Below are 25,636 nucleotides of genomic sequence, written 5' to 3'. Positions count from 1 at the left end.
TAGGGTGGGTATAAATGCTAAGAGTGGCTGTTGTTTTGATATGAGTTGGGGTCCTGGGAGTGCACTGGGGAAGATTTCATGGAGGAGTTGAGATTTTAGGAGGGGTTGAAAGATAGGGAGAATGGAAATGATGAGTTGTGGTACAACTCATGGTACAGTTAGAAGGTGAATTTGGGGAAGTAAAGAATGTAGCCGGGGAATAGCAGGTGAAGAGTAAGTGAAGCAGGTATGCAAGATTGAGAGACTTCAGAGCCTTTGAGTCTTGAGCAGTTCCACTAGCATCACTTTTGGCATAAACCTAATGCTGAGGGGCAAGAAGAGATAATCACTGGAAGATTTTGAATAGTGGAGAGAAGTGTGCTGAACGTCTTTATAAAAAGATAAGCTGGTCAACAGCAGGTCATAGAGGCTGAATGGGGGAGAGTCCAGAGGCTGATACTGTAGTCTAATCTACAGTAGAGAAGGGAATTCAATTCATTTATATTTATTGAGCGCTTACTGAATGCAGAGCACTGTACTAAGAGCTTGGAAAATACAAGAGCATGGGCCTGGGAGTGAGAGGACCTGGGTTCTAACCCCAGGTGACCTCAGATGATCACAATTTCTCTATGCCTCAGTTCCCTCAACTGTAAAATGGGGATTTAATACCTGTTCTCCCACCTACTTAAACTCTGAGCCCCATATGGGACATTGACTGTGTCCAACTGGATTGATTTGTATCTACCCCAGTCTTAGTACAGTGCTTCACAAATAGTAAGTGCTTACCAAATGCCATTCTTTAAAAAAAAAATTGAGATGGTCAGAGTTTGAACTAAGGTGGTGGCTGTTTAGGGGACAAGAAAGAGGAAAAAGCAGGAAATGTTCTGAAGGAAGAATGGATATGAGTCTCTCCGGGTGAGTGAGTGGGGACCTAGCCCATGGACGGGGCAACTCAAGTGACTCTTATGTAAAAGCAGTAGTAATCATCTTTTTTGAGTGTCTAATGAGTGCCAGACACTGTAGTAAACATTTAGGAAAATACAACAGAATCGAAAGATACATGTCCTGGCCATGAGGACTTGGCAGTCTAGTGGGGAAGATGGACAGAGAAATGAATATGGCAGAATAAAACATCAAATATTTTAGAATAATCTGATGTACAATTCAATGCACATATATGTTTATTGGCTAAATATGGGAATGATAAATAGATGCTAGGTGTGCCTGTAGGATTAATATGACTCAGGGTGTTGAGAAGCCTTGATGGAATAGATTAGATTTTAGGGGGAGCTTTCATTATGTGCTTAGTACAGTGCTCTGCACAGAGCAAGTGCTCAATAAATATGAATGAATTAATGAATTATGGGGAGGGTTGAGGTTTGGTGGACCTGATTATCTTGTTTCTACCCCAACATTTATGACAGTGCCTGACGCATAGTAAGTGATTAACAAATACCATAATAAACAGGTAATAGTAGCGATAGTATTTATTAAGCCTCAACTACACGCAAAGTACTAGATTAAGTACTGGGAGTGAAGAGGGAGAGCTAGAAAATAGTCATGAAGAGAGCCAATATGTCAGATGAAGAAATCTAGTGGAAATCCTTGAAGCTACAGAAAGTAGCATTTATTTGATATGGAGGGAGCTAGGAGCCACTGGAGATTTTACAGGAGTGGAAAAGCATTTGCTGATCAACATTCCAGGAAACAACGAATAAAATTTATTGAGCACGTACTATGTGCAGAGCACTATACTAAGCACTTGGAAGAGGCAGCTGCATGGATGATGGACTGAGACAGGGAAACCAGTGAGGAAGATAATTCAGTGAAATGACAAATGTTTGAACCAGGATTATTTCAAATAGAGAGAAAGGAGCAGGTTCAGGAAATGTTTGGAGGAAGAACTGGCAGGATTTAGAAGGTGTTTGAAAGTGAGGGCTGAAAGACAGTGAAGAGTTGAGGATTCATTCATTCAATCATATTTATTAAGAATTTACTGTACGCAGAGCACTGTACTAAGCGCTTGACAGAGTGCAATATAACAATAAACAGACACATTCCCTGTCCACAACCTCAAGGTTATAGATGGTTTGGTGGGAAAGGGAGGATGGTGTGACTGACAGAGATGGGAAAGGTGGGAGGAAGGGAGAGTTTAAGAGGGAAGATGAGGGCTTCAATTTAGGACATGTAGAGATGCTGTTGGGCCATCCAAGGGGGGATGTTTTGGAATGATAGTAATAATAATAATTGTGAAATTTGTTAATTACTTACTATGTGCCCATCACTGTTCTAAGCACTGGGGAAGATACAAGGTAATCAGGTCAGATACAGTTCCTGTTCCACATGGAGCTCACAGTTTTAGTCCCCATTTTATTGATGAGGTAACTGAGGCACAGAGAAGTTAAGTGAGACAGAGACCCTGGATGAGTGAGACTGGGCTATTCAGCTCAGTAAGCTGTGTACTCATTGTGGGCGAGGGAATACGCCTCTTTATTGTTATATTGTACTCTCCCAAGCACTTAATTTATTTTACTTGTACATATCTATTCTATTTATTTTATTTTGTTAATATGTTTTGTTTTGTTCTGTCTCCCCTTTCTAGACTGTGAGCCCACTGTTGGGTAGGAACCATCTCTATATGTTGCCAACTTGTACTTCCCAAGCGCTTAGTACAGTGCTCTGCACACAGTAAGCGCTCAATAAATACGATTGATCGATTGATTGCTTTGCACACAGTAAGTGCTCAATAAATACAACTGAAAGAGCAAAGGAAAGAAGGAGGGCACTCAACCCCTGGCCACTCTGGGTTTGAAATCCAGGAGTGTCCCTGGTAATTAAAATTCTCTGTATTCTTCTGAGTTTTCAAAGCAAATCCAACCATAGGTACCATCTAGTGGCAAATGGCAGTAATTCAATATTCATTTTTCCTCCAGGTTTTCTTCCTCATACTTCAGAACTGCAAAAAAACCCTCCCCTACGTGCAAACCTTTCCGACAGGCAGTAGTCTGTCCTGCTGATCGCATTAAACGTCTGTTCAGCCACGGTAGAGCTGACAACTCATTCACGGTATTGACACGGAGGGTCATTTGGTCTATCAATCAACCCATCAATGACATTAATTGAGTGCTTACTGCATGCAGAGCACTGTACTAAGCATTTGGGAGAGTACTATATAACAGAGTTGGTAAGTACATTCTCTTCCCACAACCTTAAAGTCTAGAGGGAGATCCTGGTATCCTCGGAAAAGAAAAATGAAATTGGCATTGTGTGGGCAAGGAATGTATCCACCAACTCTGTGATAGTGTACTCTCCCTAGCACTCATTAAGTGTAATTGATTGATTAATTATTTTTCATTCACTTGGAGGAACTGTCTTTTGCCCCTGACTTTACTGGCAAAATTAACATCTACAAAGTTTCAGTGAGATGTAATATGGCCCAGTGGTTAGAGCAAGGGCCTGAGAGTCTGAAAGACCTGGGTTCTAAATCCAGCTACCCCACTGGTCTGCTGTGTGATCCTGGACAAGGCACTTAACTTCTCTGTGCCTCAGTTACCTCATTTGCAAAATTGGGGGTTAAGGTGGTGAGCCCTGTATGGAACATGGGTCCAACCTGATTAGCTTGTATCTACCCCAGTGCTTAGTGCAGTGCCTGGCACACAATAAACACTTGGCAAATACCATTAAAAAATGTAAACGAGACCAACTTACCAACCTGCTCTGATCTCACTCCTTCTCCAGGTTGTCTTCACAGGACTCCAAATTTGCCTGGTTCTTACTCATCATCATCATCATCAATCGCATTTATTGAGCGCTTACTGTGTGCAGAGCACTGTACTAAGTGCTTGGGAAGTACAAATTGGCAACATATAGAGACAGTCCCTGCCCAACAGTGGGCTCACAGTCTATTCAGCATGTGCTAGATGTTATCTTTATCATCATCATCATCAATAACAACATCATCAACTCTGGGCAGAGGATCCTAGGTCCTTGGGAACACAGAACATACATCAGAAGCAATTTAATACAGTGCTCTGCACACAGTAAGTACTCAATAAATACGATTGAATGAGTGAAAACCCGAGATCCCTGCCCAGATGTAGTTTACTGTCTAACATTGCATTTCAAAAATTTTCAAAAAATTTCAAAAATTCCACACAATAAAGTGTGAGAAAGCAGATAAGTGGAAAAGAATAAAATCATAAATTAACTAAGCTGATCAATTAAGTACATTCTTCTGTGGCAGTATATTAAGGAAATAATGATAAAATCATAAATATAAAATCATAAATAATTTCATGGCCATAGTTACCAGCATACAGTTTAATCTACTGCTTGTTTCTTCCAGGTCTATTTCTAGACCAGTCAACTCAGCAAAAGTTCCTTCTCCTCAACCCCAGGCCAAGGTGAGACTCTGTTTTATTGAGAATCCATTCAACCCCATGCTATTTGATAGTCCTTTTTTGTCATCATGCTTGAAAAGTACTCACTGTTACTAGTATTGTTAACTCAGGCATTGCGTGGGATGGAGGCAACTGAAGGACCACTAGTGGAAAAGCTCACTGTGGACAGGGATTGTCATTGTTTATTGCTGTATTGTACTCCCCCAAGTGCTTAGTACAGTGTTCAGCACACAGTAACTGCTCAATAAATATGATTGAATAAATGAATGAATGAATAACTTCCCTAAAGCAATGGTCCCATGCTTTCCATGTGGTCCTCTGGCCACTAGAGCCCTGGGATTCATTTCCCATGTTATCAGGGGTTGTTCAGGCAGGTTTGAGTTCTGATTCTTCATTTCTACCCTGTTTGCCCAAACGCCATTTATGAGAGACTTAGCTACAATCAAGACTTGTAGACTGTAAGCTTCCTGTGGGCAGGGAATGCCACTGCTTATTGTTGTATAGTATTTTCCCAAGTGCTTAGTACAGTATTCTGCACAAAGTAAGCAGTCGGTAAATACTACTGAATGAATGAAAGATTTGCCCCCAAATCAATCAACTAATGATATTTATTGAGCACTTATGTGCAGAGCACTATACTAAGCATTTGGGAGAGTACAATACGTGAGGTCTGTCCCACTGATTCCCTGTGTCCGAATGCAGTCTCGTAGTTCTAAGCCACACCTTTCTTTACCTCCTCCTTCTACTTCTCGTTTTCCTAGTCCTTCTCCATCTCCTCCCATCCTCCTCACAAACAAATGAAACTCTGATTCTGTTCACAAGAGTCTCTCAAATAAATAATAATAATAATATTGGTATTTGTTAAGTGCTTACTATGTGCCAAGCACTGTTCTAAGCAATGTAAATACAATGTAATCAGGTTGTCCCACGTGGGGCTCACAGTATTAATCCCCATTTTACAGATGAAGGAACTGAGGCATAGAGAAGTTAAGTGACTTGCCCCAAAGTCACACAGCTGACATGTGAGGGAGCCGGAATTAGAACCCATGACCTGTGACTCCCAAGTCCGGGCTCTTACCATTAAGCCATGATGCTTCTCTTATGAATAAACATAATAATAATAATATAAAAAATGAATATTCTCTTATGAATAAATAAGTCATTTATAATATATAATTTAAAGTGTTGTGGGATTGGGGGTGGGGCAAATTTGTTAAGCACTTACTACATGCCAGGCACGGTATTAAGCACTGAGGTAATAATAATAATAATAATGATGGCATTTGTTAAGCACTTACTATGTGCCAAGCACTGTTCTAAGCGCTGGGGAGGGTACAAGGTAGTCAAGTTGTCCCACGTGGGGCTCACACTTTTAATCCCCACTTTACAGGTGGGGTAACTGAGGCACAGAGAAGTTAAGTGACTTGCCCAAAGTCACACAGCTGATAAGTGGCGGAGACGGGATTAGAACCCACAACCTCTGACTCCCAAGCCCATGCTCTTTCCCCTGAGCCACGCTGCTTCTCTATAAACTAATCAGATTGGACACGATCCATGTCTCATATGGGGCTCACACTCTTAATCCCCACTTTACAGATGAGGTAAGTGAGGTACAGGGAAGTGAAGTGACTTGCCCAAGGTCACACAGCAGACAAGTGGCAGAGCCAGAACTAGAACCCAGGTCCTTCTGACTCCCAGTTCCCTGCTTTATTAATTGGATGATGAATCAGCTCCCTATCTATAACTGATTTTAATGTCTGCGTCCCCTTCTAGACAGTAAGCTCCTTGTCGGCTGGAATCCTGTCTACCAACTCTTTTCTCCCAACCACTTAGTACAGTGCTCTGCAAATGGTTGTCTCTCAACAAATACCACTGATGAATTCATCTGAAAACCTTGGTCTTCCTTGGTGGGAGGAGGAAAAATGGAGGCAGGGACATAGAGTTCTTGATGGTGCCGAACTGCATTCCCACAGGCTGAGAAATGCCTGCTAATTGTTACAAGATTCAGCAAGGAGAAAACAGTCCCCGCACAATGAGGTACAGTCAGAAGTTCCTGTGCAGAAAAGTGGACGAAGAGAACAACAACGTGGAATGTGTCCTGCCTTTCTGAGCACCCAATTACAGGGATCATTTCATCCAGGTGAAAGGGAGAAAAAATGCGAAAGGGCAATTATTAGGTTTTTTACTATTGTTCTCAAAGAATCTAAGCCTCTGTGAGCAAACCTATTTAGGAGACGGTTTTAGAAGCTAGCAGAAGCCATTGTCTAGTTCATTCTTTCCCCAGGGCTGGGGCCTGGGAGTCGTGGCAGTAATCCCCAGTGATTCCCTCACGGCTCCCGACAAGTCACTGCATCGACTCCCCAGGGGTCAGGGCGCTCTCCTGGGGTCGGCACGCTACCCCACTGACATGACACACAGCCTCTGGAGCCGAGGACAATCCGGGACAACCATTTCCTGACAGGCAGAGGCGTCACGGGTCAGTTCTGAGAATGCTGAAAACTATTTTATCATTTTAATAAGTGTGCCAATGTTCCCCGTGGACAGAGCCCATTATTTCAGACACAGACATAAAAGGATCAACGATAATGGTATTTGTTAATCGCTTTCTATGTGCCAGGCACTGCACTAAGCGCTGGGGGGTGGATGCAAGATAATTGGGTTGGATGTCCCACATTGGGTTTACAGTCTCAATCTCTGTTTTACAGATAAGGTAACTGAGGCACAGAGAAGTGAATTGACTCACCCAAGGTCACAGAGCAGACATGTGGCAGAGCCGGGATTAGAAGCGATGACCTTCTGACTTCCAGTCCTGTGCTCCCTCCACTATGCCATCCCTGCAGCCTTCAAACTGAACTTCCAAGGTCTGGGATAAAGATCCTCACTGAGGAGCTTGTGGCGCTAGAAACAGGATGTCGCTTTTCCCTAACTCCTTAATAATAATGATGGTATTTATTCAGTATTTTTTGTGTGCCAAGCACTGTGCTAGATGCAAGATAATCAGATGGGATACAGTCTCTATCCCCTACAAGGCTCACAATCAAAGAGCATTATATGTATTTTATTCTATTCTCAGTATTTTCCTATGTATCATTAGGAAAAATAATTCGTTATTCAGTTATTTCATCCTATCATCTTCACATTACTTCCTGTGATTATTGTTTATGGCATTTGTTAAGTACTTACTCTGTGCCAGACCCTGTACTAAGTGCTGTGGGAGACACAAGATACTCAGGTTGGATACAGTCCATGGCCCACATGGCCCATTTTACAGATGAGGTAACTGAGGCGCAGAGAAATGAAGTGACTTGCCCAGAGTCACACAACAGGCAAGTGGCAGAGATGGAATTAGAACCCAGGTCCTTCTAACTCCCAGGTCTGTGCTTTATCCACTAGGCCACACTGCTTCCCATTGTGAATTCCTGGTCCTTCCTCCTCCTCCCATTAGTTTTAGATCATTTTTGCCCTCCTGCTTCCCCGCTAAATTTTAAGCTCCTTAAAGGCTGCAGATGAGTGTCTTGCTCCTGTTGAATTCTCCCAAACAGTTGGTACGCTACTCTGCACTCAGTAGGTAATTAATAAATACCACTGATCGATTGAGATATTGATTGACTGAAGGTAAAAGCCATCCCCAAAATGGACTGGGGGTGAGTTGGAGAAGCAAACCCTCTTTTGGAAACATTTTTCCTTGGGGAACTGTAGGATGAAATAGTTTTTTAAATTCACAAGCTTCACAACATCTGTTAAACTAAAATAAAAGGAATTGCTCCCCAGAATCTCTGGCATCACAGCCAAGTACAGCCCAGGAAACAGAAACTTAATAATAATTATGGTATTTGTTAAGCACTTACTATGTACAAGGCAGAAACTTGACCCATGAACCTTCAGCAGGACCCTACATTAGGGAAATCTGACTCTTCAACCCATCTCCTGCCCGCAGAGAAGTACCACGTTTGAAATGGTCTCATTGGATTAATTTCTGCCTTGGTTTACCTTCAATTTAGGGTCCAGTCATGTACCATCCTTCTCATTCCTTTAAAGGAAACCCAATGTTCTCTGGCCATTAAAAAAAGGTAGATAGAGAAAGCAAGAGAAGTCATGTTAAGATGCTCCTACAATGAATGTCCAAGCCACAAGGCACCCAGACCTATGCTGGGACAGAGAAAGAGTGGTAGTAGCAGAAGAGAAAGAGGAGGTGAGGGAGAAGGAGGGGGAGAAGGAGGACCTGGGTTCTAAATCCGGCTCCACCACTTGCCTGCTGTGTGACCTTGGGCAAGTCACTTTACTTCTCAGTCACCTCATCTGTAAAATGAGGATTAAGACTGTGATCCCTACTTTTTTTAATGGCATTTTATTAAGTGCTTACTATGTGCAAAACACTGTTCTAAGAGCTGGGGAGGTTACAAGGTTATCAGGTTGTCCCACGGGGGGCTCACAGTCTTAATCCCCATTTTACAGATGAGGAAACTGAGGCCCAGAGAAGTGAAGTAACTTGCCCAAAGTCACACAGCTGACAATTGGTGGAGCCGGGATTTGAACCCATGACCTCTGACTCCAAAGCCTGTGCTCTTTCCATTGAGCCACGCTGCTTCTCATGGGCTGTATTCAACCTGATCTGCTGGCATCTACTTCAGAGTTCAGTGCAGTCCTTGGCATGTTGTAAGCACTTAATAAATACGATTAAATACATATATTTTAGTGGGTTCTTCCCAAAATCCTAGAGTGGGTGGATGGAGCCCTAAAATGGGGGTCATCGGTCATGAAAAGGCCAGGACCCACAACTAGGGCAGTAATGGCTGGTCAGCTTGGTCCCAGTGTGAATGCTGCACCCTGCAGCATTGGAGATCTGGGGAGAATTCTGAACATTTACTTCAAGACAAAGAGATAACTCTCCATACACCCGGGGCCAAAGCCATGGGCCAAGGCACCTGCGTTCCAAGATTCCAAGAGAGGGGAACATTCCAGAAAAACTTTTGAGTTTTTCAAATTCAACATTACATCTGGGAAAACATCAAATTTGTGAACAATATAAGCAAGAAACCCAGAAACTCATTCCCAATGTGTCCCAAGGCACTCTGAAAAATGTTATATGCGGGAATTTCTGACCATATGAAAGAGATTGTAATAGCATTTTCATCTGATGTTTTGGTCTCATGGAATCTGAATTGCTGGAAACACTTTCTCCTGCCAGCACTCTCTCTTCCTCCTTTCCCCATCCCTCTCCCTGTCCGCAGAGCTCATGTGAGTAACTGTCAACACAAAACGGGCCGTCTTTGCCTCAGCATTAATTGCTCAAGACAAATAACCAAAGTTCCAGAAAAAAACAGCAGGGCCTCAGAGCATGTGAAAGAGTCACAGGAAGTAATTACTTAGTTTTTAGCTGAAATGGACCACTCTTCAGCTGTTGCTTTCTTTACAGAACATTGAGCTGGATCAGTAGAGGTTATCTGATACCAAGGCCCAAATCCAAGCTTTCTCTGCTCCATAATGAAGGCAAAAAGAAATGTCCCCCGATCTGCTTCTCTGAACTAAGACGACCAGATTAAGGGGACTTTAAAGGAGGCAGAAGAACAAGAATAGGGGTGGGTGGAGGGAGGGTCAGTCTCTGAATTGGGGCCATCAGAGGCAGGACTATAAAGGCAGGAAAGATGGAAAAAGAGAGCCAGAGATGCAGACAGAGAGAGAGAGACAGAGACAGAGAGAAGGGGGACAAAGAAGGGGGAAGGAGAGAAAGGGGACAAAAAGAGTGGGGCAAAGAGGACTGAAGGGAATGGGAGACAATTTATATTAATGCCTGTCTCCCCTTCTAGACTGTAAGCTCATTGTAGGCAGGGGATGTGTCTGTTATATTGTTGTGTTGTACTCTCCCAAGTGCTTAGTACAGTGCTCTGCACAGGGTAAGCACTCAATAAATATGACTGACTGGATAGGGCAAGATTGGGACTCACGGACACAGAAACAGAATCACACACAAACATATGTAGACCTACACAGACAAGCATGGACCCATGCAGACGCACAGAGACACAGGCACACATAGACATAGACAGAGACACATGAACTCATGCAGATACGTGGAGATGGGGTTGGGAGTGGGGAGAAAAAATAGGGCCTCAGCACCTTAGGCTATGCATATATGCAATTTAGGCACATAAAGGCACACAACACATGTTGACACATACACAAGCCTATCAACATATGTAAAGGCACACAGACACATACAGAACTGCAGAAACATGCAGGCACATAGACACATGCAGACACATACAAGCACATACAAATACAGACACATATAGACACATACAGGCAACCAGACATAAACAGGCATAAAGACGCAGACAAGCAGCATGGCCAGTGAAAAGAACACAGGCCTGGGAATCAGAGGACCTGGGTTCTAATCCTGGCTCTGCTACACGCCCAATGTGTGACCTTGGGCAAGTCACTTAACTTCTCTGCACCCTAGTTACCCGACCTGTAAAGTGGAGATTAAATCCTACTCCCTCCTTAGACCTTGAACCCCATGTGGGACAGGGACTTTGCCCAACCTGATTAACTTGTATCTGCCCTAGGACTTAGAACAGTGCTTGGCATTTAGTAAGTGCTTAACAAATACCATTATTACTGTTAGTATTATTATTAGCATATGCAAACATAGGCAGACTCACAAATTAAACATCCACTTCCATTGCCTGGGTCCTGATGGCTGGGGCTTCTTGCTTTCAGCAGGGAATTTCTGACAACAGAGAGTTATACTAACACTGCTGCCTGGGGCTTGCCAGGGAAGCATGCCAGGTGGCACAGAGGAAGCAGCACGGCATGAACCTGAGAGTCCAAAGGTCATGGATCCTAATCCTGGCTCTGCCACTTGTCTGCTGTGTGGCCTTGAACAAGTCACTTCCCTTCTCTTTGCCTCAGTTACCTCATTTGTAAAATGGGGATTAAAACTGTGAGTTCCATGTGGGACACGTACTGTGCCCAACCCAATTTGCCTGTACCCACCCTAACGGTTAGTATAGTGCCTGGCACATAGTAAGCGCTTAATAAATACCACAATTACTATGGCCACCAGTGGCATCAGTAGTCCTGGTGAGGGGTTCTGTTTATCTGGTCCAACCCAGGCAAGACTGCTAAAGCCACTTTTTTGTGGTATTTGTTAAGCGCTGGCCATAAAAGATTGTAGTGAGAATATGGGAGAGTACAATAGAGATAAGACACATACACTGGAAGCAGAGTGACCTAACAGAAATCAGAGGACCTGGATTCTAATCTTAGCACAACCACTTGCCTGCTGTGTGACCTGGGGCAAGTTATTTAACTTCTCCGTGCCTCAGTTTCAATTTTTAAAATGAGGATTCGATACCTGTTCTCCCTCCTACCTAGACTGTGAGTCCCACATGGGATAGGAACTATGTCTGATGTGATTATCTTGTATCTACTCCAGTGCTCCCTTCTCAGGGTCGCACCCGGAGAGTTTCCAGCCCTCTGCCAGTCTCTGTTATGGGAGAGAGAGTCAAGCAGAGGCCTCCCAATTCCATTCCTAGCTTGGGCAGTGGCTAGCGAGTGGAAGGCAATCTGCTACAGGGCAAAACTCACCCGTGCTGGGCAGCAGCAGCACGGGAGAGAGTTGAGGGTGGAGACTCAGGTTTACTGTGAGGAAGGAGGCAATGGTGAACCACTTTCTTATTTTTACCAAGAAAACTCTGGGGATACTCTACTGGAATAATTGCAGGTGGAGGTGGGGGCGTTCTGGGAGAGATGTGCCCGTGGTGTCGCTTTGGGTCGGAAACGACTGGACGGCACAAGACAAGACAAGACTCCGGTACTTAGAACAAAATAAGTGCTTGACAGTGCTTACAAAAATACCATAATTACTAGTTATTATTATTACCCTGCCCTCCAGAAGCTTACAATCTAATGTGCTTCTCAATTAATCAATCAGTGGTATTTAAGCACTATTTACAGAGCACTAAGTGCTACTTGTACATATTTACTATTCTGTTTATTTTATTTTGTTAATATGTGTTGTTTTGTTGTCTGTCTCCCCCTTCTAGACTGTGAGCCCACATTGGGTAGGGACCGTCTCTATATGTTACCAACTTCCCAAGCGCTTAGTACAGTGCTCTGCACACAGTAAGTGCTCAATAAATACGATTGAATGAATGAATGAATGAATACTAAGTGCTTGGGAGAGTACAATGCAACTGAGTGGGTAGACATGTTCAATGTCCACAAGATGTTAATATAATTAATTTATAATATGTAATAATAAAATGTCAATCAATCGTATTTATTGAGCACTTACTGTGTGCAGAATACTATACTAAGTGCTTGAGAGAGTACAATATAACGACAAAACCTAAGTCTCCCTCTCCAGACTGTGAGCTCATGGGCAGAGAATGCATCTGTTTATTCTATATTATACTCCATCATATTTATTAAGCGCTTACTGTGTGCAGAGCACTGTACTAAGCGCTTGGAAAGTACAAGTTGGCAACATATAGAGACGGTCCCTACCCAACAGTGGGCTCACAGTCTAGAAGGAGCTACCGAGCACTTAGTGCAGTGCTCTGCACACCGTAAGCGCTCAATAAATACAGTCGATTGAATGAATAAAGCTGTCAGCTGTCAGGTCAACAATGGGGGTTCAAAGTCTCCCACTTGTGGTCCTGGGAAAGGTTGGACATGATTCTGCTATGAAAGGCCACGTGGGCCTGGGGATGGTACTCTGAGTGGTCTAAGGCAGAAGCACCAAGAAATGAAGTGAAAGAAGTGAAGCAACATGGCCTAGAGTCCCCATCCTGCCTCTATCTCTTGTCTTCTGCGTGATCTTGGGCAAGTCACTTCACTCTCTGGGTCTCAGTTACCTCAGCTGTAAAGTGTGGAACTGAGCTCCATGTAGGATAATAATGATGGTATTTATTAAGCGATTACTATGTGCAAAGCACTGTTCTGAGCACTGGAGAGGTTACAAGGTGATCAGGTTGTCCCACGGGCAGCTCACAGTCTTAATCCCCAGTTTACAGATGAGGGAACTGAGGCCCAGAGAAGTTAAGTGGCTTGCCCAAAGTCACACAGCTGACAATTGGCAGAGCTGGGATTTAAACCCCTGACCTCTGACTCCAAAGCCTGTGCTCTTTCCACTGAGCCACACTGCTTCTCCATGGATCATAGAACATAGAGCATAGAACATGGATCGTGTCCAAACTGATTAGCACGCATCTACTCTAGCGCTTAGTACAGTGCCCCGCACATAGTAAGCACTTAAATACCATAAGAAAAAGAGCTCAGGCATCAGGTAGACTAAGTGGTCTATATTCATTCATTCAATCATATTTATTGAGCACTTACTATGTGCAGAGCACTGTACTAAGCGCTTGGGAAGTACAAGTTGGCAACACATAGTGATGGTCCCTATCCAACAACGGGCTCACAGTCTATGTGAAGTGGAGGGGTCCATCTTGCCCTCAAAACAGCTACTGCTGTCTCCAGCCCCACCCCACCCCGCAACCCTTTTCCCCTCTAGATGGTAAGCTCACTGTGGGCAAGGGATGTTTCTGTTATTATATTGTACTCTCCCAAACACTTAGAACAGTTCTCTGCATGCAGGAAGCGCTCAATAAGTATGACGGACTGACCGACTGACGGACAGAGTGTCTGGGGCCTCCTCTGAAGTGCAGTGTCCTGTTGTTTATACAAACCACATGCTTCTCCCCTGCAAACCGGCAACTGCGACAAGTGGTTTGGGCCCCAGCCTGGTGCTGCAGGGCAGGGAAGGCCCAGAGACTCAGGGAATTCTTGGAAAAGATCAACATGCCATGTGCAATCATTCCCATTCCAAGTAAAATGACACCAGGGCAAGGGAGGGAGTGGGGAGAGAAGGGAAGGGGGCGAGTATATATTTCATAAGACAGCTGAAATAATTTTCAGGTTTGGGGAAATGAATCACTTCCTGTGCCAATCAGAACTGCCTTTAGGAAACGGGACCGTGACCAGAGACGAGAAGGTTCTCAGAGAGAAGGAGGGGAATGAGGATGACAGGCTAAATGCCTTGTGAGAGTAGAACAGGGGAAACGGTCAACAGCAAAGTGAGTTTTAAGTATGAATGCGGATAAGTGTGTGAGCAGAGGATAGATTCTCACTGCCCCTTTTCCAGACTTCCATCAGAAGAAACACAGCAAGGTAACAGGCATTAATAATAATGATGATGATGGCATCTGCTAAGCACTTACTATATGTGTCAAGCACTGTTCTAAGTTCTGGGATAGATCCAAGCTAATCAGGTTGGACACAGTCCCTGTCCCACATGTGATTCACAGCCTTGGTCCTCATTTTACAGATGAGGTAACCGAGGCAGAGAGAAGTTAAGTGACTTGTCCAAGGTCACACTGCAGACAAGTGGAGGAGCCGGGATTAGAACGCAGATCCTTCTGACTCCCCCGTGCTCTATCCACTAGGACATGCTGCTTCTCATTATTATGAGCTGTCGAGGATAATAAGCAAGTTTTCAAGGGTTTTAGGCTGTTTGATCCGTCTTAGTGAAACCAAAGGTTTCACCAGGTGAACCTAGCTTCCTGGTTGGAGTGAGGTTTTGGTTTTTAACTTTTCATATCCCACTCTTTAAGTGCTTACTATGTGCCATGCACTGTACTAAGTCCTGGGGTACATACAAGCTAATCAGGTTGGACACAGTCCCTGTCCCACATGGAGTTCACAGTATTAATCCCCATTTTACAGATGAGGAAACTAAGGTGCAGAGAAGCTAAGTGACTTGCACAAGGTCACACAGCAGATAAGTGGCTGAGCCACTCCACTTTCTACAGCTATCATTTCCATAACACATGCCTTCTGGCAAGAGAGCTTTTTGTCATGATGATCATTATGATGATTATAGTAATTATTATGATTAGGATAATAATAATGATGATGATAATGGTATCTGTTAAGTGCTTACTATGTGCCAAGCACTGTTCTAAGCGCTGGGATAGAAACAAGATAATCAGATTAGACACAGTTTCTGTCCCACATAGAGTTCACAGTCTGAGGGGGGAAGAACAGGTATTTTATTCCCATTTTACAGAAGAAAAAAACCGAGGAATAGAAAAGTTAAGTAACTTGCCCAAGGTTATATAGCAGGCAGGTGCCGGAGGCAGGATTAGAACCCAGGTCCTTCTGACTCTCAAGGCCAGTGCTCTATCCACTGGGCCATACTGGCATTCATAAATGCCATCACTGGCTACCCTTGGGAAAGGGAGCAATTTTTTTTGTACCTCAGTTCAGCTTAGTGTGTAAGGTCAGCCCAAGAGATGGGTGCTGGATGCTTTTTGTGTGTGTGTGTGTGTGTGTGATATTTGTTAAGCACTTACTATGTCCCAGGCACTGTACTTAGTGCTGGGGTAGATAGATATAGGCTAATCAGAATGAACAGTCTATGTCCCACATGGGTCTCCCAATCTTAATCCCCATTTACAGATGAGGTAACTGAGCGGCACAGATAAATTAAGTGACATGTTCAAGGTCACATGGCAGGCAAGTGGCATTGTCACGATTAGAACCCAGGACCTCTAACTCCCAGGCCCTTTCCACTAGGCCACACTGCCTGACTTCTCATTTTGGAAAGGTGCTGCCTCATCAGAGCATCCCCCTTCTAGACTGTAAGCCCACTGTTGGGTAGGGACCGTCTCTATATGTTGCCAACTTGTACTTCCCAAGCGCTTAGTACAGTGCTCTGCACATAGTAAGTGCTCAATAAATACGATTGAATGAATGAATGAATGAATGAATCAAAGCGGGGGCCTATGGGGTCATTGGGAAAGGGAGACAGATTTTTCATTCAGTCAGACAATTGTTATTTTATTATTATGGTATTTGTTAAGCACTTATTATGTGCCAAGCACTGTTCTAAACACTGGGGTAGATACAAGGTAATCAGGTTGTCCCATGTGGGGCTCACAGGCTTAATCCCCATACAGATGAGGGAACTAAGGCCCACAGAAGTTAAGTGACTTGCCCAAAGTCACACAGCTGACAAGTGGCGGAGGCAGGATTAGAACCCACCACCTCTGACTCCCAAACCTGTACTCTTTCAACTAAGCCACGCTGCTTCTTATAATAATGATGGCATTTATTAAGCGCTTACTATGTGCAAAGCACTGTTCTAAGCGCTGGGGAGGTTACAAGGTGATCAGGTTGTCCCACATGGGGCTCACAGTCTTCACCCCCATTTTACAGATGAGGTAACTGAGGCCCACAGAAGTTAAGTGACTTGCCCAAAGTCACACAGCTGACAAGTGGCAGAGCCAGGATATGAACCCATGACCTCTGACTCCAAAGCCCGGGCTCTTTCCACTGAGCCACGCTGCTTCTATTGTTGGGAATCAGACCTTCCCAACCTCATCACAGGTATAAGTGACCACCTGGTGACCCTATACTGTTCCCTGAAATAATCATTCCTGCCTCCATATGCACTGTGCTAACACCCAAGCCATTTTTTTGTTTTTCAGTTTCTAATCTTTGTTTTTTCCCTGGTTTTCTCAAGAAAGTGGAAAAGATCCACCCCCAACTCTTAACTAGACTGTAAGCTCATTGTGAGCAGGGAACACGTCTACCAACTTTGTTGCACTGTTAATCTCCCAAGGGCTTAGTACAGAGCCCGTTGTTGGGCAGAGAAGCTGCGTAGCTCAACAGAAAGAGCACGGGCTTTGGAGTCAGTGGTCATGGGTTCAAATCCTGGCTCCGCCAATTGCCAGCTACGTGACCTTGGGCAAATCACTTCTCTGTGCCTCAGTTACCTCATCTGTAAAATGGGGATTGACTGTGAGCCCCCCGTGGGGCAACCTGATCACCTTGTATCCCCCCAGCACTTAGAACAGTGCTTTCCACATAGTAAGCACTTAATAAATGCCATTATTATTCTTCTAGACTGTGAGCCCACTGTTGGGTAGGGACTGTCTCTATATGTTGCCAACTTGTACTTCCCAAGCACTTAGTACAGTGCTCTGCACACAGTAAGCGCTCAATAAATACGATTGATTGATTGACCGTCTCTATATGTTGCCGATTTGTACTTCCCAAGTGCTTAGTACAGTGCCCTGAACACAGTAAGCGCTTGATAAATACGATTGAATGAAAACTCTGCACACATTAAGCGCTCAATAAATATCACTGATTGATTGCAAACTCGTACGGAGGGAACACGTCTACCAACTCTGTTATACTGTATTCTCCTAAGCGCTTAGTCCAGTGCTCTGCACACAGTAAGTGCTCAATAAATACGACTGAATGAATGAATGCAGTTGATTTATTAATTCAATTAATCCACTCTGAACACCCAATTCAACAGTGACCTGGGGAGAGGGTGGTGTGCTCAGTGGTGGTTCTCTCAGGGAGATTCTTTGATCACCTTGTATCCCCCCCAGAACTTAGAACAGTGCTTTGCACATAGTAAGTGCTTAACAAATGCCATCATTATTATTATTATTATTATTTTCTGTGGCCAAAGACCTTACTAATTGCCTCACAATGGTTGCCACTAACCACAATGGTGGCCAGAGAGAGGGACAGTGTGAATGGATCTGTGTCAACCGTGACCACTACTGCAAAATCAACTCAAGCTAATGTCTTCCTGGAGGGAAGACGTACCTTTTCCCTCTTGACCATTAAAAACACATGTGAAAAGACAGTGCATAAACCATCAACACTTCCATCAATTCCTTTCCGTGGGAAGTCCCTCAATCAAACAGTCTGTCAGTGACATTTATTGGGCTCATCCATCATTCCTGTTAGGGCAGCGCCCACCCTGAATGACAAGAGGCCAGAAATAGATCTACTGTGGCAAACGTACAAGTGAGCAAGAGTCTCCTTCAACGATACTTACACTCATGGATTCATTCATTTAATTGTATTTATTGAGCACTTACTGTGTGCAGAGCACTTGGGAAGTACAAGTTGGTGACATATAGAGACGGTCCCTGCCCAACAGCGGGCTCACAGTCTAGAAGGGGGATACAGACAACAAAACATGTGGACGGGTGTCAAGTCATCAGAATACAATTTTCATTCATTCAATCGCATTTATTGAGCGCTTACTGTGTGCAGAGCACTGTACTAAGCACTTGGGAAGTACCAGCTGGTGACATATAGAGACGGTCCCTGCCCAACAGCGGGCTCACAGTCTAGAAGGGGGAGACAGACAACAAAACATGTGGACAGGTGTCAAGTCATCAGAATACAATTTTCATTCATTGAATCGTATTTGAGCGCTTACTGTGTGCAGAGCACTGTACTAAGCGCTTGGGAAGTACAAGTTGATGACATATAGAGACGGTCCCTGCCCAACAGCGGGCTCACAGTCTAGAAGGGGGAGACAGACAACAAAACAAAACATATTAACAAAATAAAATAAGTAGAATAAATGTGTCCAAATAAAATAGAGTAATAAATACGTACAAACATATATACATATACAGGTGCTGTGTGGAGGGAAAGGAGGTAAGGCGGAGGGGATCGGGAGGGGAAGGAGGGTGAGAGGAATCTCACCTTCAATCGAGTCACACCCAACAGGACAGCTCTTTACTTAAGTCCATTCACTCATCTAGTCTCCTCACTAGATTGGAGCCTCCTTGAAGAGAGGGATGTGTCTATATAATTATTAATCATATTATACATAATTCCCCAAGAGTATACAATTATGCTATTTTATCATTTCATAGGTCCCCAAGAGTAGCCCCCTGAAACTACTCGCTAAACGTCTGTTGCTTATTGCGGGCAGGGAAAGTCTACCAACTCCGTTATATTGCACATTCCCAAGGGCTTCATTCATTCAATCCTATTTATTGAGGGCTTACTGTGTGCAGAGCACTGTACTAAGCACTTGGGAAGTCTTCTAGACTTCTTCACAGTCTTCTAGACTGTGAGCCCACTGTTGGGTAGGGGCTGTCTCTATATGTTGCCAACTTGTACTTCCCAAGTGCTTAATACGGTGATCTGCACACAGTAGCGCTCAATAAATACGATTGATTGATTGATTGAAGTACAATACGGCAATAAAGAGAGAGAATTCCCGCCCAGTGCTGGGGACAGCGTTTTCATATCCCACTGAGACATTTCATATCCCCACTGAGCCACACACAGTTAAGCGCTCAATAAATACCATCGATTGATCGACTGATGAAAGGATTCCCCCCAAATCAGTTTGCTGCTGGCACCAGATGAATTTTTGCATTACTCCACATGAGAGGGGCTTTGATGCTGGCGTGAATCCCAGGCAATGGATCTCCCCTAGGAAGGATCAAGACGTCTGACTCATTTTCCTTTGTTGACAGATTTCCAGTCATCTTGAAAAAGCGATTATCACTTAAAGATGGCTTTCTTCCATCAGGGTTTACTAATAGACTCTACTAGAGAACCGGGGGTGGGACGGGAAAGGAAACAGAGATGTCGTTCAGCCGGGAGAGAGCTGGCGTTTTGGGCGGCAGTGTGGCTCAGTGGAAAGAGCACTAGCTTGGGAGTTAGAGGTTGTGCATTATTACTCTATTTATTTATTTATTTTACTTGTACATATTCTATTGATTTTATTTTGTTAACATGTTTTGTTTTGTTCTCTGTCTCCCCCCCCCTCACGCTTCTTCTAGAGAAGCAGTGTGACTCAGTGGAAAGAGCCCGGGCTTTGGAGTCAGAGGTCATGGGTTCAAATCCCGGCACCGCCACTTGCCAGCTGTGTGACTTTGGACAAGTCACTTCACTTCTCTGTGCCTCAGTTCCCTCATCTGGAAAATGGGGATTAAAAACTGGGAGCCCCCACCGTAGGACAACCTGATCACCTTGTAATCTCCCCAGTGCTTAGAACAGTGCTTTGCACATAGTAAGCGCTTAAGAAATACCATCATTATTATTATTATTATTCTAGACTGTGAGTCCAATGTTGGGTAGGGACCGTCTCTATGTGTTGCCAACTTGGACTTTCCAAGCGCTTGGTGCAGTGCTCTGCACACAGTGAGCGCTCAGTAAATACGACTGAATGAATGAATGAATTTATTACCCTATTTTATTTGTACATATTTATTCTATTTATTTTACTTTGTTAATATGTTTTGTTTTGTTCTCTGTCTCCCCTTTCTAGACTGTGAGCCCACTGTTGGGTAGGGACCGTCTCTATGTGTTGCCAACTTGGACTTCCCAAGCGCTTAGTACAGTGCTCTGCACACAGTAAGTGCTCAATAAATACGATTGAATGAATGAATTACTCTATTTTACTTGTACGTATTCTATTTCTTTTATTTTGTTAATATGTTTTGTTCTCTGTCTCCCCCTTCTAGACCGTGAGCCCACTGTTGGGTAGGGACTGCCTCTATATGTTGCCAACTTGTACTTCCCAAGCAGTTAGTACAGTGCTCTGCACACAGTAAGCACTCAATAAATACGATTGATGATGATGAAGCGCTTAGTACAGTGCTCTGCACACAGTAAGCGCTCAATAAATATGATTGAATGAATGAATGAATGAATCCCGGCTCAGCCACTTATCAGCTGTGTGACTTTGGGCAAGTAACTTCTCTGTGCCTCAGTTACCTCATCTGTAAAATGGGGATTAAGACTGTGAGCCCCATGTGGGGGAACCTGATTACTTTATATAATAATAATAATAATAATGATAATGGTATTTGTTAAGCACTTACTATGTGCCAAGCTCTGTTTTAAGCACGGGGGTAGATATAAGGTAATCAGGTTACACAGTGCACATAGTTAGCACTTAACAAATAACATTATTATTATTATTATTATTATTAATTATTATGACCCATGCCCATGGCAAGGGAGGGAGGGAGCCAGAGGGCAAGGAGAGGAGAGAAGAGAGGGTCTCTGGCTGCTGCCATCATCTCCCCTCACAGCTGGCCCATCCAGCCAGGCCGTGGCACCTCCAACTTTGTAGCCCCCAGGAGACCTGACAAATGGACTGGTGAGGAGATGGGGAGAGGTGGGGCCCAGTAGGGGGATTACCCCACAATAATAATAATAATAATAATAATAATAATAATAATAATAATAGCATTTATTAAGTGCTCACTATGTGCAAAGCACTGTTCTAAGCGCTGGGGAGGTTACAGGGTGGTCAGGTTGTCCCTCGTGGGGCTCACAGTCTTAATCCCCATTTTCCAGATGAGGTAACTGAGGCACAGATTAGTTAAGTGACTTGCCCAAAGTCACACAGCTGACAAATGGTAGAGCCGGGATTTGAACCCATGACCTGTGACTCCAAATCACTCAAACAATCAATCGTATTTATTGAGCACTTACTGTGTGCAGAGCACTGTACTAAGCGCTTGGGAAGTACAAGTTGGCAACATAAGCCCGTGCTCTTTCCACTGAGCCATGCTGTTTCACCATCTGTGGGGCATCTTGGGGGAGCAGGAGGGAACCATTCATTTATTCATTCAATCGTATCTATTGAGTGCTTACTGTGTGCAGAGCAATCAATCAATCAATCATATTTATTGAGCGCTTACTGTGTGCAGAGCACTGTACTAAGCGCTTGGGAAGTACAAGTTGGCAACATATAGAGACAGTCCCTACCCAACAGTGGGCTCACAGTCTAGAGAAGCAGCGTGGCTCAGTGGAAAGAGCCCAGGCTTTGGAGTCAGAGGTCATGGGTTCGAATCCCGGCTCTGCCACATGTCTGCTGTGTGACCTTGGGCAAGTCACTTAACTTCTCCGAGCCTCAGTTACCTCATCTGTAAAATGGGGATTAAGACTGTGACCCACGGGGGACAACCTGATCACTTTGTATCCCCCTCAGCGCTTAGAACAGTGCTTTGCACATAGTAAGCACTTAACAAATGCCAACATTATTATTATTATTATTATTATTATTATTATTAAAAGGGGGAGACAGAGAACAAAACCAAACATACTAACAAAATAAAATAGAATAGATATGTACAAGTAAAATAAATAGAGTAATAAATATGTACAAACATATATACATATATACAGGTGCTGTGGGAAAGAGAAGGAGGTAAGATGAGGGGATGGAGAGGGAGCAGAGCACTGTACTAAGCGCTTGCGAGAGTACAGTAAAACACATTCCCTTCCCATAACGAGCTTACCGTCTCGATGGAGAGACAGACCTTAAGATAACTAATGCCTGGACACTTCATTCATTTAATCACATTTACTGAGTGCTTACTGGGTGCAGAGCAACGTACTAAGCACTTAGGAAGTACAATACAGCAATAAAGAGCGACGATCCCTGCCCACAGTGGGCTTGGACTGAGGGTACGTCTGGAGAAAAAGTACCCGGCCTGCTCACCAGGCTAAGTTTTGGGGAAGCAGGCAGGGCACTGGGGCGGGGGGCAGCTCACCCTGGACCCCTGATTGACCCCACGGCTTGAAGGCTACACAGCCCACGGCTCCGGGCTTCCCGCCTCTTCCCGCTAACCCCCTAACCCGGGGAATTTGAGGGGACGGGGAAGGGCAGGTCTAAGCCTGAGAGAAAGCAGCATGGCCTAATAGACAGGGCTTAGAACTACGTTGCCCCTTCTCCCTATCCTCTACCACCTTGGCTCTATATATGCACTATGCCAAGCTAGCTCTCTTCCCCGCCAAGCTAGCTCTCTTCCTCCCTTCAAGGCCCTACTGAGAGCTCACCTCCTCCAGGAGGCCTTCCCAGACTGAGCCCCTTCATTCCTCTCCCCCTCGTCCCCCTCTCCATCCCCCCCATCTTACCTCCTTCCCTTCCCCACAGCACTTGTATATATGTATATACGTTTGTACATATTTACTACTCTATTTATTTTACTTGTACATATCTATTCCATTTATTTTATTTTGTTAGTATGTTTGGTTTTGTTCTCTGTCTCCCCCTTTTAGATTGTGAGCCCACCGCTGGGTAGGGACTGTCTCTATATGTTGCCAACTTGTACTTCCCAAGCACTTAGTACAGTGCTCTGCACACAGTAAGCACTCAATAAATACAATTGATGATGATGCGCTAGTGCCCAAGCCGTTTTTTTTTTTTGTTTTTCAGTGGCTCCAGCCACTTGTGGAAAGCAGGAAAGCAGAGCTCAAGTCCCAAAATGTAGCACTCAGTGGGGAGTGAAGCATAGTGGCCATAGCAGCAGTAAGAACACTCCCTGGCTCTGGGCAGAGAGCTCTAGCCGGCCCTGGTATGTCTGTGGGTGTGTTCCACTAAACACCTCCTCCTCCTCAGTCACTAATGACTTTCTTCAAAACCCTGCCTGGGGCGGGAGGCACAGAATAAGCTTTTATTTTAAGTAAGTTGTTAATAGTTGAAAAATCCCTGGGCGGATAATGGCCGCTGTGTTCCCGGCTCAGCCAGAGCTAGCCTGGACATCAAAGGCGGGAGGGGGCAGAAGGGGGGAAGAGGAGGGGTTTTGCCTGCTGGGTGACCTTGAGTGAGCAAGTCCCTTAACTGCTCTGTGCCTCAGTTTCCTCATCCATAAAATAATAATAATAATTTTGGTATTTGTTAAGCACTTACTATGTGCAAAGCACTGTTCCAAGTGCTGGGGAGGATACAAGGTGATCGGGTTGTCCCGTGTGGGGCTCACAATCTTAATTGCCGTTTTACAGATGAGGTAACTGAGGCCCAGAGAAGTTAAGTGATTTGCCCAAAGTCACACAGCTGACAAGTGGTGGAGCCGGGCTCGAACGCCTGTTCTCCCTCCCTCTTGAACTGGAGCCCCATGTGGGACAGGGACTGTGTCCAATCTGATTGGATTAGATTGCAGAGGCAGCGTGGCTTAGTGGAAAGAGCACGGGCTTAGAAGTCAGAGGTCGTGGGTTCTAATGCCGGCTCTGCCACTTGTCAGCTGGGTGACTTTGAGCAAGTCACAACTTCTCTGTGCCTCAGTTACCTCGACTGTCAAATGGGGATGAAGACTGTGAGCCCCACGTGAGACAACCTGAAAACCTTGTATCTATACCAGTGCTTGGCACATAGTAAGTGCTTACCATCATAATTAGGTCTACTCCAGCACTGAGACGGTGCTTGACACGTGGTAAAGTGCCTCTCCATCCCCCCCATCTTACCTCCTTCCCTTCCTCACAGCACCTGTATATATGTATATATGTTTATACATATTTATTACTCTATTTATTTATTTATTTTACTTGTATATATCTATTCTATTTATTTTATTTTGTTAGTATGTTTGGTTTTGCTCTCTGTCTCCCCCTTTTAGACTGTGAGCCCACTGTTGGGTAGGGACTGTCTCTATATGTTGCCAATTTGTACTTCCCAAGTGCTTAGTACAGTGTTCTGCACATAGTAAGCACTCAATACGATTGTTGTTGTTGTTGTTAATAAAAACAGCAATTATTGGTGTTATTCTTGCTATTGTTATTGTTATTAATGATAATAATAAATACAATGATGTTTCACTAGCTGGACATTATTATTAAAGATAATAATAAAAATAATGATGTTTCACTAGCTGGACACTGACAATCTGGCTAGGTCCTGACTGTATGCCAGCTCAATGTCTCCTGGAGGCAAAACTTGTCTCTAAGCTACAGTGTCTGAGCAGCTCTCCCTTCTTCAGCCCCATCAGGAGACTGAATGGCAGCTCTGAGTTAGGTTGGGCTCTGGTGGCTTTAAAGTCACCCATAGTTGGCAGTTTTTAGGAAACTATAGGAGTCAGGAGATCTCTGTGCTTCCACAGTGGGTTGGCACATTTTGATTTATAAAAATATTAATCTTTCAAGATGATATATTTTTTAAATGCTATTTGGTAAGCACTTACCCTGTGCCGGGCACTATATTAAGCACTGGGGGAGATACAAGATAATCAGGTTGGACATAGTCCATATCCCTCTTGGGCCTCACAGTCTTCATCCCATTTTACCGATGAGGTAATTGAGGCACAGAGAAGTTATGTGATTTGCCCAAGGTCACACAACAGACAAGTGGCAGAGCTGGGATTAGAACCCAGGGCCTCTGACTCCCAAGCCTGTGTTCTTTCCACTAGGCCATGCCGATATGACAGACTGACAATTTTTAATGGCTACAGGTTGATAATCTCATCTGTAAAATGGGGATGAAAACTGTGAGCCCCCCATGGGAAAACCTGATCACCTTGTAACCTCCCCAGCACTTAGAACAGTGCTTTGCACATAGTAAGCGCTTAACAAATACCATTATTATTATTATTAATCTCATAGTTTAAAACACTTGGTCACCTGATCTTCCAAGCAGGGGGTGGATGAGTATGACCCTTAAACTCTCAGGGGTTGAGCCTGCACCT

This window comes from Tachyglossus aculeatus, chromosome X1 (assembly GCF_015852505.1).
Source record: "Tachyglossus aculeatus isolate mTacAcu1 chromosome X1, mTacAcu1.pri, whole genome shotgun sequence".
Classification (NCBI taxonomy): domain Eukaryota; kingdom Metazoa; phylum Chordata; class Mammalia; order Monotremata; family Tachyglossidae; genus Tachyglossus; species Tachyglossus aculeatus.
The sequence above is the reverse complement of the archived record's forward strand: the minus strand, read 5'-3'. Positions refer to the sequence as shown.